This window comes from Pelodiscus sinensis, chromosome 32, assembly GCF_049634645.1.
Source record: "Pelodiscus sinensis isolate JC-2024 chromosome 32, ASM4963464v1, whole genome shotgun sequence".
Lineage (NCBI taxonomy): Eukaryota > Metazoa > Chordata > Testudines > Trionychidae > Pelodiscus > Pelodiscus sinensis.
This window is the reverse complement of record NC_134742.1, coordinates 6,374,405-6,389,004: the sequence shown is the minus strand read 5'-3', so window position 1 is coordinate 6,389,004 and position 14,600 is coordinate 6,374,405. Positions and strand designations below refer to the sequence as shown.

Below are 14,600 nucleotides of genomic sequence, written 5' to 3'. Positions count from 1 at the left end.
AGATTGCAACCCGGAAGAGCCAGGTTTGGGTGATCTGCGCATGCGCAGAACGATCTGCGCATGTGCAGATCACCGGACGAGCCCTGATAATGTTCGGCGAGCCTTGATAATGGGCAATATACAAACATGATTGAAGTAAGTAACATATAGTATGTTTAACTTATTATAACATCCTTCATCCTAGAGCTTTAGATGGCGGTTTAGATGCATTGGGCCTAGGCCATTGAGTGCTTTGAAGACAAGGACTAAGGCCACATCTACATTACAAGATTACATTAAATTTATTAAGGTCGATGTTTTACCACCCAATCTTGTTAAGTCTAAGGCACGTGTCCCCACTTTGCAAGAGGATTCGACATTGTTGAAAGTAGGTCAAAGTAGCACAACCTCAGATGCCAGGCTACCATCAACTCTGAGAGTAAAGCACTATGGGTAGCTATACCTTAGAGCCTGTGGCTCTTTGCATTCTGGGTTAAACTCTTGATGGACAATGGGACCAAAACCATGCAGCAGATTGTTTTAGGTACATGCTGTCAGTATCCCATAATACACTTGTTTGTTCACTCCCCACTCCAGTTTATTGTAATGGTAAATATTCTTCTCATGCCATTTCTTTACCTGGCTACCCATGCAGATACCATAACACTGCGAGCATGGACTCCATGCTGGAGCTCGCTGCACATTGTGATAATGATTTTAACCATCATGTGCTGTATGCTGGAACATATCCACATGATATCCATGGTCCATCGGAATGAGGATGAATTGCAGGAGGCCATGAACATGCTCTTATGTGAAGCACTTGTGAGCTAAGTGAGTGTCAAATGCTGTCAACATTGATCCTCTGGTAACAGTGGAACCCAGTTCAAGTGCTGTCAGACATGCACAGACTGGTGGGACCCCATCGTGATGCAGGGATGGGATGAGCAGCTGTGGCTGCAAAACTTCAAAATGCACAAGATCACTTTCAAGGCACTTTGTGAATTGCTGTTGTGATCCAAGGCAATGTCTACACTGGCAGGTTCTTGCGCAAAAATGGCTGTTCTTGTGCAAGAACCTTCAGAGCGTCCACACTGCCCGCCCACTCTTGTGCAAGAAGATTTGCAGTACGGCATCGGAAGACAGGGCTTCTCGCACAAGAGCTACGCCCTTTTCTAACAGGTGTAAGCCCTCTTGTGCAAGAGCTCTTGTGCAAGAGGACAGTGTGGATGCTTGGCAGGGGTTTCTTGCACAAGAAAGCCCTATGGTTAAAATGGCCATTAGAGCTTTCTTGCGCAAGAGAGCGTCCTCACTGCCATGGATGCTCTTGCACAAAAGCACATGGCAGTGTGGTCGTGTTCTTGCACAAGAATTCTTGCACAAGAACCCTTGCACGAGAACCTGCCAATGTAGACATAGCCCAAGTGGCCAAGGCCATCAATATCCTTCTGCTATAGAGGGAAATGACTCTGGGAAACATGGAGGACATAGTGAAGGGCTTTGCCAAGCTGGGGCTCCCCCACTGTGGCAGGGCGATAGACAGAACACACATGCCTATCGTGGCACCCGAGCACCATGCCAAGGAGTACAAAACCACAAGGGCTACTTCTGAATGGTGCTGCAGGGGCTGGTGGATCACAAGGGTCGTTTCACCAATATCAGCGTGGGATGGTCGGGAAAGGTGCACGATGTGCACATCTTTAGGACGGCCTGTCTGTTCACAAAGCTGCCATCTGGAACTTTCTTCCAAGATCAAGCTCTTTTATTTTAACATGGCACTGCTGGGTGTCCCTTGCATATGCTTTCTCCTCCATGCCCTTTGCGATCTTGGCATAAATGTCTGCTGATTAGTAGTTCTGTGGGAACAGATTCCTCTCCCCATACAGCAATGAGGTCCAGGATCTCCTGCATGCTCCATGCTGGTGCTTGTCTGCAACTGGTGCTCACAGAACTCGAACTCATGGAACTCATAGCCATGTGCGCTGCTCAATTGTGCTGCCTGCTCTGAGGACAGGAAATGAACTTCAAATTCAACATGCTTTTCCTGTTCACCTGGAGAGCAGTAGAGTCAAGAGATTTGGCCTGAGTAGGCACAGTCTCCCAGAGGCCAAGAATGTTGAATTTCACAACACTGCATCTGCACTACAATAAAGTCAAGCATGCAAGGCTGAATTTAGTGTTACTCCTCGTGAAAAGCAATAGGACCAAAAGCACCTTTAGTGGCTCTTTAAGGAACGAGCTTGGTAGTGTGGACTCACTGTTTAGAAAATTGACATTATGTGGTTAAATTCGACATAAAATCCTAGTACAGACCTTGCAGAGCGCTCTGTACTAATAAGAGTTTCCTAAGCGCAGGAGGTTTCATGTCTAAGTATATTATATTGCTGTAATCCATCCGAGAGGCAAAGTTCTAACACCTTAATTTGAAGGCTAGCAAAGATACAGGTCTTCATCTTCTGCAAATCCATTCTCGTAAGCTCCTTTTCTTTCAGAGTAGCCTTTAAATATAATTGCCTCATTCATTTGTTACCATGACTATGGGAGAATCTGGGACAAAGTCAGTAAAGAAATAATCATGTTCTTGGAATTGAACTTTATATTGTGTACGCCACTTCTTTGGCAGTGGGTGTAATAGAAGCTGGTGTCCACCAAAGAATGCTAGCAGGTTCCAACAGAACTGCATTAATAGGAAGGGCAGGAGTCTACAGGGCCTCCAATTGTTTGTGTGTATTGTCTTCCACTGGTTCCGCCTGCGATGCCACTCACCTTATGAGGTTTTGAAAGACCTTGAAGCCTTCATAGATAGACAATGTTGACTCTAGTGTGATGGTCTCATCAGGAGAAGAGGAAGAAATACCTCGAGGCTTCACCCCTTGCCGCTTCCTACTCAGTGAGCAAGGACATGGAGATTCTAAAGAAGGATGCTCTATAGGGGCTACAGGAGCTAGAGAAGATGATGTCCTTCTGGATTGTGTAGCTGACAGAAGGCCTTGGCACAGTCCAGGAGGCACAGAACTGCCCATGATGGTGGGGACCACAGAGGGGCATCCTTATACAAATACCGGCCTTGCTCAATGTTTTCAGCAACCTTAGAGCATGATCATAGAATCATAGAACTGGAAGAGACCTCAGAAGGTCGTCAAGTCCAGCCCCCTGCTCTAGGCAGGACCAATCCCAACTAAATCAACCCGGCCAGGGCTTTGTCAAGCCAAGACTTAAACACCTCTAGGGAGGGAGACTCCACTACTGCCCTAGGTAACCCATTCCAGTGCTTCACCACCCTCCTAGTGAAATAGTTTTTCCTAATATCCAACCTGGACCTCTCCCACCACAACTTGAGACCATTGCTCCTTGTTCTGCCATCTTTATGGAGACCTGAAAGACCTTGGAAGAGACACAAGTCTGTCATGTGCAGAGTCTGAAGAGGAAATAGAAACTCTCCTCTGTGAATGGGGGAGCACCTCCTATGGCTTTGGTGGGTCTCGGCATGGGCGACACACGGTGGTGCCCCAAACGATGACATTGAAGTGTCCGACAGAGCCAGTAGAAGCGGACGAGGCAGATGAAATGCCAAAAGGTGAGGCAGCAGAAACTGATGGTGCCTACTGCTACATGGAGACACAGGGCCTACATAGTTGAGGCAGCTGTGACTGTGACTGGACAATGCACTTTCAGCAAAGGTGAGCCTAGCTGAGGGAGACAAAAATGCTTGTGGTGTAGATGGCACTGACAGCTGCCAAAGCTGGTACCAAACCTGATGGGGAGGGGTCAAAGAGCCTTCCAGGAAAAGGTGAAGGCACCAGTCTTGGTGACACCTCTTCTGAAGCATTGGTGCTTATGACCAGACCTCAGCTCAGCACTGAAGAACTTTTTAAAGTTCCTTTTTGTGAGGTAAAAAGCAAGACTTGGACAGTTTATCAGTCTCTGATGGTTCTGAGAGCTTTGAGGAGACCGTAGGAGAGAAAGACAAGTGAAATTTCAACTAAATGTTTTTTCCAGGCTAGAGTAACTGGAGAGGCACCCCCCACTCTGCAGGGGCTGGGGCCATCCTCCGTGGAGGGACACGTCATCTTTTCAAGAAGAATTTTAAGGAGGAAATTTCTCTGCTTCTTCATTCTCATTGGAAACTAGAAATGAGGCACAACTAGGACATTTTCCTCTTTCATGTCTCTTAGCTAAGCAAATTAGGCAGCTTTTGTGCCTGTCACTGACAAGAATAGCAGCCCTGTATGCGACATGTTATTGAAATCCTGGTGATTCCTTCTTGGCAAATCTCCACTCCCCACAACAGCTAACTGGCTAACTAAACTGTTGAAGTTAGTTTATGTTTAGCTAGAAGCCATCTTGTATAACAGAAACCATTTCAGCTTTTTGTCTTTGCACGTAGGCCAGAGTGAACTTTCTATCACCCCATGCACCAGGCCAAGACAGATGTGCTATTGGAATGTGTTAATTGGGCTGGTTCAGAGAGGAGAGGTACTCCCTCGTACCTGTCCGCCATCATGTTGATAAGGCTTTGTTTTTCCTAGTCTAATTGATTATTTCTGTAATTGGATGCCCTGACGTCAGACTGTTTGGTTAAGGGTATAAAGATACTAGGATTGATTGTATTAGGTAGCCTTACTGGACCCAGCTTTGCTGAGACCACGTTTGGCTCACTTTGCTTTTATTGGCCAATAAAACTGTCTGTTTAGCCGCGTAAACTGAGTGAGGCGTTTGCTTCGACAATTTGGAGGTTCCACCGAGATTCCTAACGCGCCACTTGCCCATATGGACGGACCGGCACTCCACTTCCAAACCTCTCAGAGCGCTCAATAGAAGGTAAGGAGATACCTGTTACAAAATCTCCTAGTGAGGGCTTGGGATTTGGAGTGACGGCCAGCCATCGGGGTAAGGGGAGCTACGGAATTCAATTTTGTGGAGCGGCTAACATTTTTGTCTGTCTGTGTCTGTCTTTGTCTATTAGGCCTGTCTTATGTGTCACAGTTCCAAAAGGGCACACCGATGTCTCTAGTGAGGCAGCCATGCGCTGGACCCTCTGTGTTCGGACGCTAAAAGCTGGTGTGGTGCCATTACTCTCTCTTGGCACACGGAACTGTGGGGAAGCTTTGTTGTCTCTCTCTGTTATTTGTGGGCATAGTACTGACCTCTGAGGCTAACCCCAGGCCATAGTGCCCCATTCCGCCAGGCTGTCTCCAGGCGCCAGGACGTGGTGTTCTGCTGGGCTGGGGCAGGTGCCGGAAACCCCTGCGAGGCAGGTGGACCTTGAGTCCAGTGCTTCGCAACAAAAGGGGGGGGACCAGTGCGAGCAGGTGAATTCTTGATTCGGTGACTCGCAGAGCGAGCAGGCGGATCCTGATTCAGTGACTCACAGAGCAAGCAGGCGAATCCTGTTTCGGTGACTTGCAGAGCAAGCAGGCGGATTCTGATTCGGTGACTCGCAGAGCGAGCAGGCGGATCCTGATTCGGTGACTCGCAGAGCGAGCAGGCGGATTCTGATTCGGTGACTTGCAGAATATGGTGTAAGCAGGCGGACTTTGGTTCGGTGTCTTACAGAATTAAGCGCGCGCGCAGAAAATGGGGGTAGGTCAGTCTACAGGAATTCCAGTGCCTTCTAAGGACAGTCCGGCTTTCTTTATGTATACCCACTATGGGAAAAATACTTGCAAGTTTCTGGATAAGTGGAATTTGTATACTCAAAATGACCCAAAATTGCAATTCCCATTGAAAGGGACTTTTGATGTAACTAAAATTTTACATTTAAGGGAGGCTCTTGAGGGTCGTGGAGCGAAAACTCCCGATCTGCAATGGTCTACCTATCTACCATGGTATGAAGAAACTTTTAAAAGGCAGAAAGAATCTCAATTAAGAAGCTTTAAAGATACTCAGGAAAAACTGCAAACACAGATTAAACTGCTGAAAGAGGCTAGCACTCAATCAAAAGCAGTGATAACTAAGCCCAGTGCACCACCTGTTGGGCAATTGTATCCTTGTCTCCCAAACCCCGATTCACAGGATGACATGAATGATGTCCTGTGCCCCGCGTGGAATCCCCCGCCAGTACCAGACCCACTTTCAGCTCCCGAGCCCCAAGTAGTTTCAGGAAGCCAGGCTGTGACTGAGAATGAAAAACAAGGAACAGGGGTGTTCCCGATTACATATAAGATTTCTGGGGGAAGCACTATTCTCCTCCAGCCAGCAACTCCTAAGGGACAACGATCAGTGGCACGTATTGAGTCGGGGAATAATAGCCCCGTCGCTGCTTATCCTTTACGGGAAGTCCCAAACCCACAAGGAGGGCGTATGCGGGTTTACCAACCCTGGACCAAAACCGAATTACACGCCATGGCCAAAGATTTTCCCTCAGTAGAAGAGGACCCGGTAAAATTTAAAGCAGAACTGGCACTAGTAATACGGTCTTATGATCCTAACTGGCAAGACCTTGATCTGCTTTTGAGGGTGATTCTGCCTGATGATAAGCGTAAAAAGATTTTAAAGAAGGCAGGCTGGCCACCTGGACCTATTTCAGGAGACCCAGATTTAGCAGCTAATAAAGAGGCTCTCACCCGAGCTAGAAATGGACTGCTTGATAGTATCCTTCAAGTCTTTCCCAAACTTCCGAATTGGGCTAAAATTAGCACCTGCAAACAGGAAGAAAATGAATCACCAGGTGCCTATTTAGAAAGGCTTACTAAAGTGTTTGAAAGGCACTCTGGCATTGAAAACCCAGCTGATACTGCCAAGCAAGCGCTGGGTGCCGCTTTTGTTACTGGACTGGATCCAGCTATCCAGACCCTGTTAAAACAGATAACCATTGGCTGGGAAACTAAACCCTTAGAGGAGCTTCTGACAGTGGCAAACCACTGCAGACAGTGTATAAAGGCTAAGCAGGACAAAGAACCTAAGCTTATGGTTCTGCAATCACTGCCTACTAAAACAGGCAGGGGTCGGGGGCGTCCCATAGAACGACAGTCACGGGGCTCACCCTGGTCTGGAAATTCTGCCGGCCGTGGCAACCCCAGGATAAATGCAAACACTTGTCACTATTGCAAACAGCCAGGACACTGGAAAAGCCAGTGCCCAAACCGCCCCGTGCAGCCAGAGCCTGTAGCTTTCAGACCCCCGCAGGGTCAGTTTACTTTAGCAACGGCTGAGAGTCAATAGGGGTGCCCAGAGGAGGATTGCAACTTCACCCTTTTATCTCCGCTTATTCCCCTGAACTCTGACGGCACCCTCACTTGCCAAGTTGCTGGACAAAACACCCAGGTTTTAGTGGACACAGGTGCTAGCAGGTCCACTCTCCAAGCGTCTTCTTTCTCTATTCCTATTTCTAACCAGGTTGTTAATGCAGTTGGTATTTCTAATCAAGTCGTGCCTCACCCTGTTTCTAAACCCGTGTCTCTTGTACTAGGACCTATTTCTGAGCATCATTCCTTTCTCCTAAGTCCTACTTCCCCTGTGAATTTATTAGGAAGGGATTTATTGTGTAGATTACGTTGCACTATTTTCTGTACTCCTGATGGGGTTTATCTTGAAGTGCCTGCACAGACCCGACAGGAGGTAGAGGACCTGCTGCAGGGTCCTGACACTGAACTATTTCCCTTAATTCCTGTTTCGGATGCTGATCTTTTGTCCCAGGTCCCCAACTGTTTGTGGGCCACCACCCCAAACGAAGTGGGCAGGATATCAGTAGATCCCGTTTACATTTCTGTTGACAAAACTAAGCGTCTGCCCCGTATTACCCAATACCCACTGAATCCTGCAGCTGAGGCAGGAATTCAGCCTGTTATTTCTGATCTCTTGGCACAAGGTGTTCTTGTTCGCTGTACAAGTGAGTGTAATACTCCTATACTGCCTATAAAGAAACCAGGAAGGGACACCTATCGTTTCGTCCAGGACCTTCGAGCTATTAACGCTATTGTCATCTCTCAATTTCCTGTTGTGCCTAACCCGACCACTATTCTCTCCTCTATCCCATCTGATTCCACCCATTTTACTGTCGTTGATCTCTCCTCCGCCTTTTTCAGTGTTCCCCTCCACCCTGATTGCTAATATCTTACTGCTTTTACTTATAAAGGACAGCAATACTGTTGGACCGTTCTGCCACAAGGGTTTAGAGATTCTCCCACCTACTTTTCACAAATTCTACGGCAGGATCTCTCTGACATTACATTCCCTTCTGGCTCTACTCTTATTCAATATGTAGACGATTTGCTTCTTTGTAGCGCTTCCCTTGAGGCCTGCAGATTAGATTCTGTTGTACTTCTCACTGCTTTAGCTAATAAGGGTCATAAAGTGTCTAAACAAAAACTTCAGCTCTGCAAGCCCACAGTTCGGTATTTGGGCCATGACCTCTCGGCAGGGAGCCGTCACCTCTCTGCTGATAGAATCCAGGCAATCCTTTCTGCCCCTAAACCCACTACCCCCTCCCAAGTCCGCTCTTTCCTCGGTATGGCTGGCTACTGCAGACAATGGATTCCTAACTTTTCTCAGCTAGCCAAACCGCTCCAAGAGCTCACCCGTAATGCAACCCCTTCCCCTATACCATGGGGATCTCAGCAAGACACTGCTTTCTCGTCTCTGAAACAAACACTAGCTTCTGCTCCAGCTCTGGGCTTGCCCGATTACTCCCGTCATTTCACTTTGTTCTGTCATGAAAAAGAGGGATGTGCTTTAGGTGTACTAGTGCAGAAACATGGTGATAAATACCGCCCTCTTGCTTATTACAGCACCTATCTTGACCCCGTTGCGGCCTCATTTCCACCGTGCCTCCGTGCAATTGCGGCGGCAGCACGGATTTTAGAGCAAGCAGAACCTTTGGTTTTACAATCTCCATTAACACTGGCTGTTCCTCATTCGGTGTCAGCATTACTTTTAAAAGGGAAAACCCAGCACCTTTCTAATGCCCGTCTTGTTAAATATGAACGGCTTCTCTTTGCTTCTTCTGATGTCTCTGTAATTCGCTGTGACACTTTAAATCCTGCTACACTGCTCCCTGCACCCCACGAGGGGGAGCCTCATGACTGTCTGTAGGTTGTGCAAGCCGTCACCGCTCCCAGACCAGACCTGTCTGAAACGCCTTTGGATAACCCTGATTTTATACTGTATACAGACAGTTCTTGCTTTTACAATTCTAGTGGAGTTTTAGTAGCAGGCTATGCAGTTTGTACTGTCTGGGATGTCGTAGAATCTGCCCCTCTGCCTGCTGTTTCTTCCACACAGGTAGCGGAATTAACAGCTCTCACAAGGGCTTGTCATATTGCCGCAGGAGCGTCTGCTACTATCTACACTGACTCCCAGTATGCTTTTGGCGTAGTTCATGATTTTGGTACGCTCTGGAAGCAGCGAGGTTTCCTTACTTCCTCTGGCCACTCTATAAAGAATGGGCCTTATGTAGCAGCTTTACTTGATGCAGTTCTTCTACCTTCGGCTCTTGCTATTGTTCAGTGTGTAGCTCATTCCTCTTCCTCTAATGAAGTTGCATTAGGCATGACATGGCCGATCGGGCTGCTAAGGCAGCCGCCCTATGTCCTCGGGCTGAAGCATTGTACCCTTCTCTCCTACCACCGCCAGCTCCTTTGCCATCTCTGTCAGAAACGGCCTTCCTGCAGGACCAAGCCCCAGAATCGGAAAAGCAGGAGTGGAGACTGGCAGAGTGCACCTTGCACCCAGACCATTTGTGGCACAGCTCTGATGGCCACATTGTTGCCCCAGTGGTCTTGCTACCTCACCTTGCCTCCATGCTCCATGGATTGTCGTACATTGGCAAAGGGGGGATGGTGGCAATCCTAAAGCAAAATTGGTTTGCTCCCAAATTCTCCCAAGCAGCTAAAGATTACTGTCTGGCTTGCCCTGTCTGCCAAGCCCACAATGTGGATAAACCTGTAAAGACAGTTCCAGCAACCAGACCTCCGCCTTTGGGACCATTTCTGAATTTACAAATGGACTTTATTCAATTGCCTAAATGTCAATCCTTTGAATATGTGCTGGTTATTGTTTGTTTGTTTTCGGGATGTTATCCCTGCAGGAAAGCGGATGTCATCACAGTAGCTAAGAAACTTCTAAATCATTACATCCCATCATAGGGAATACCCCTGGTGATCTCCAGTGATAGAGGTACCCACTTTACTGGACAAATTGTTCAAAAACTGGCAAAGTACAACTCTACCAGACAAGCACTGCACTGTCTGTGACACCCGGAGAGCGCAGAAACAGTAGAGAGACGTAACGGGATTTTAAAGAACAAACTTGCTAAGCTATGTGAGGACTCTGGCTTAACATGAGTAGAAGCACTCCCAATTGCCCTAATGAGCATGAGAGCCACTCCTAATTGGAAAAGTGGACTCAGTCCACATGAGATTGCATGTGGCCGACCTATGAGACTCTTAAGCAGCCCAGACATTAACCTGGCTGATGCCACGCTTGTTAAAGGAAGCATAGTCAAGTATTGTCAGGAACTTATGAGGTGTGTACAGTCTTATCATTCACAGGTTAAGGACACCTTCCAGGAGGCCCCAACTGAGCCGTGCCATAAACTACAACCAGGAGACTGGGTTTGTGTGAAAGTTCACCAGCGGAAAACTGCCCTGGAACCCAGGTGGAAGGGTCCCTACCAAGTCCTTCTTACCACTCATACTGCTGTAAAATGCGAGTGAAAGTAGGAATAAGAGATCCTCCGGAAAAGGGCTTTTTTTCCCCAAGCCGGAAAAAAAGCGGCGGCCATGTTTATTTAAATCCCGCGGGGGATATTTAAATCCTCCGCGGATTTCCCTATTCTGACTTACCTGCTTTGCATGACTATTCCGTTTTATGGGGCCAGTGTAGACGTAGCCTATATGTGGTTGCCTAGCATACAAAACACTGCCCAAGGATTGGAGTGTAACCTGCTACATTGGAGCAGCCTTCCCAGCCATTCGAATCACTAACCATCTCCCTGGTAGTAGAATCCGAAACTACCGAGAGATAACAGAAACACAGCGGTTTTGGGGAATTGTGTTCCCAGGATTGGGTGTGGCCTATGCAGTAAGAGAAATTCGGAGGCTGGAAGTAGCTTTCGAGAAAGTAGCTAATGCCACAACCAAAGCTCTCCGTGCCATTAATAAGGAATTAGGAGAAGTGAGACAAATGGTTCTCCAGAACCGGATGGCCCTAGACTACGTCCTAGCTAGTAAGGGCGGGGTTTGTGCCTTAGTGGGAAAAGAATGCTGTGTGTATATCACTGACACCAGCAAGGAAGTGGAGGAAGATGCCTCAGAGATTGAAAGAACTGTGGAAAGCCTAAGGCAGGAAGAAGACTGGACCCTCTGGGGTTGGTTGGGAGGCTGGTTTGGACATGTGGAAACTTGGATTTTCCAGAAGATCCCTTATTCCTGATTTTAATGAGGAATAAGGGATCTTTCGGAAAATGGTTTATTTTCGCAAAGCCCCGAGCCGGAAAAAAGCGGCAGCCATGTTCATGCAAATTCTGCGGGGACAATTTAAATCCCCAGGGCATCTGCAATTTCAACTAGTCTCATTAGCATCCCTTTTCCGGAAAAGGGTGCCAATGTAGACACAGCCCATGGCTTTTGTAAACAAAGTCCACTGCTCATTTCCCTACCCCCAGGTCCCAGCTGTGAAACTGGGCAGAGGTGCTGGTCCATTTTCAGGCCCGACCCTGCCAGGCCATGTCCCGGGAGGATATAACAGGCAGCACAAAGTGACACATGTGGGGGGAGCTGAGGCGGGTTAGGGCTGTAAGTGGGAGCAGGGACAGGTAGAAACTCCAGGTCCTGGCTTCATTGTCTGCCCACTTGACTACCTTGGCTATGTTTACACTGGCAGGTTCTTGCACAAGAACGGCCATTCTTCTGTAGAGCATCCACACTGCCCGCCCGCTCTTGCGCAAGATTTACTGTACAGCGTGGGAAGAGAGGGCGTCTTGCGTAAGAGCTGCGCTCTTTTCTAACAACTCTGAGCTCTCTTGCACAAGAGGGCAGTGTGGCTGCTCGGCAGGGGCTCCTTGCACAAGAAACCTCTATGGCTAAAATGTCCATCAGAGCTTTCTTGTGCATGAGAGCGTCTACACTGGCATGGATGCTCTTGTGCAAAAGCACATGGCTGTGTGGACATGTTCTTGTGCAAGAAGCCACCAGTGTAGACATAGCCATCGTGGCCCCAGCCCTAGTAATGGGGGGGGGGGAGGAGGAGCTGGAGCCAGGACTCCTGGGTTCCCTGCATTTTAGCACAAGGTGGGGGGGGGGGGCAGAGATCAACACACATTGATGCCCCCACAGACAGCCCCTCCCCGCATCTCTGCTAACACCCTCCACATAGCCCCGAGGGCCCCCCCAGAGTGACGCAGGTCACAGCAACTCCCCCACCTCCTGGAACGAGGGAGCGAGGCCGGAGTGCGAGACCGGGGGAGGTGGGAGGAGGAAGGGGGAGCGGCACGTGCCGGTTGCACCGAACATTGGATGCTGTGCTCCTGAGCCATTAACGGTTGCTCTGTGCACACGCTCTAGCGCTGGGCAGAAAAAGTGCGAGTTTGGGTGAGACGTGGCCCCCCCAGGGCAGGTGCCAGTGCCAGCTCAGTGCATAGTGGGGGCAGAGCTTTGGCTCCCGCTCTCACAGTCACCGCATCATGGGGTCGGGGCCTCTTTGGATCTGTCCTTATATCGTCCCCCGCAACCCCGCCCATCCCGACTCCAGCCGGACTGGGATTAGCCCTGCCTCCATCTCCGGCCCGAGCCTCGCACAGCTCAGGTATCCCCTGGGTCAGCCCCTGGTTGGGAGGCCCTGGAGTAGGCCTGCTGCAGATCTTTAATTTTGCAGCGGACCTGCTCCTGGGTCCTCATGTGTCCTCTGGTGGCCAGGCTGACAGACAGGAGGCTGTAGACAGCCACATTCCTGTGCCTAGTGCGGAGAATGTGGGCATTGGAGGCCTCCCCCCAAACCTCAATGAGGTCCACGATATCTGCACTATTCTCTTCTGCAGACTAAATAAGCCCAATTCCCTCAGCCTCTCCTCATAGGTCATGTGCTCCAACCCCCTTATCATTTTGGTTGCCCTCAGCTGGATCCTCTCCTGTGCATCCACATTCTTTCTGTAATGCGGGGTCCAGAACTGGATGCAATACTCCAGGTTTGTGTCTAGACTACATGGCTCCATCGACAGAGCCATGTAGATGAGTGTACTTGGCAAAGGGAAATGAAGCGGTGATTTAAATAATCGCTGCTTCATTTACATCAAAATGGCTGCTGCGCTGTTCCAATCAGCTGATTGTTGGCACAGTGTGGTAGTCTACAAGGGGATCAGCCGAACCCAGATCCCTTTGTCGTCCGATCCTTTATGCCTAATGAAACGAGGCTTACAGTCCATTTATCCAATCCATACTTCCTTAACTTGTTTGCAAGAATATTGTGGGAGACCATATCAAAAGCCTTGCTAAAGTCAAGGTATATCACATCCACTGACTTTCCCATGTCCACAGAGCCAGTTACCTCATCATAGAAGCTAATCAGGTTGGTCAGGCACGACTTTGCCATGTTGACTATTCCTCATCACTTTCCCCTCTTCTAAGTGCTTCAAAATGGTTTCCTTGAGGATCTCCTCCTTGATTTTTCCGGGGACTGAGGTAAGGCTGACTAGAGTTCCCTGGATTGTCTCTCTTCCGTGTTTCAAAGATGGGCCCCACATTTGCCTTTTTCCAATTGTCCAGGACCTCTCCTGATCTCCACGACTTTTCAAAGACAATGGCCAAAGGCTCTAATGACGTTTCCAACTCCCTCAGTACCTTCGGATGCACAGAAGTACCGCTCTGTCCTCTGGGAGCTACTCCCGCTGCAGCTCTACAAAACCTCTTCTTACTGAGTAATGGGTGCTCCCAGGTCAGAGAGACTAGAGCCACTTGTGCTGGCCCCTTCCCAGCTTTTCCCCTCCCCATGGTGAGGGGCAGCGCTGCAGCAGAGGAGATGGGGCTGTAGGTGGTATTGGGGGCCTGTCTCTCCCAGCCCTAGCTGCATCAACCACCCAAGACAAAGGTGACTTAAGACATGGTTAGCCTTCTCCATTTGTGTGTGCCAAAGACCGATCAGCTGGGCCTAGTATGAGTGAGTGTGAGTGGCAGTAGAGAGATACCCCTCACTCAGATACCTCCAGAGCAAAGAGAGACTGTGAGTATGGGCAGGAAGGAGGTTATTGTGGGGAGAGACACTGGAGCACAGGAGTCAGCGATCCATCATTCCTTAGTGGATCCTGAACTCATCTACCCAGTGGCCCGAGGAACCATTCAACCCTTCAAGGGAGACTCTTTTCACCTGCCTACAGCCAACTTCCCTGTTAAGTACGAGGCCTGGTAAGGAACCGGATCCCAGGAAACTCTCACAGCTCCTCACCCTTCATTAACCTCTGGGACGGCTGCTGGGCATTGAGTGGACATTTTCAGAGAACAATCCCTGGAGATGCCAAAATCTCACTCTGTGTGGCAGAATCCAGTGTCGACCCCATCACTGTGTAGCTGGGATTGCTTTTCCCAGTGCTCATCACTTTGCACATTGCAAGACAAACTGCTGTGCACAGGCTGGGGCTGCAGCCTGATTGATGCAACCGGAAACAGGGCCAATTGAAGAGCAGCTGGGGA

At 49.0% G+C, this 14,600-nt stretch overlaps 1 protein-coding gene across 5 annotated transcripts in view; it reads left to right on the top strand.

The window, feature by feature from the left end:
• The window catches only part of LOC142823105 (C-type lectin domain family 2 member D-like), a 250,235-nt gene that overhangs the window by 39,339 nt on the left and 196,296 nt on the right, over positions 1 to 14,600 (top strand). The gene's annotated exons all lie outside the window — the stretch shown is intronic.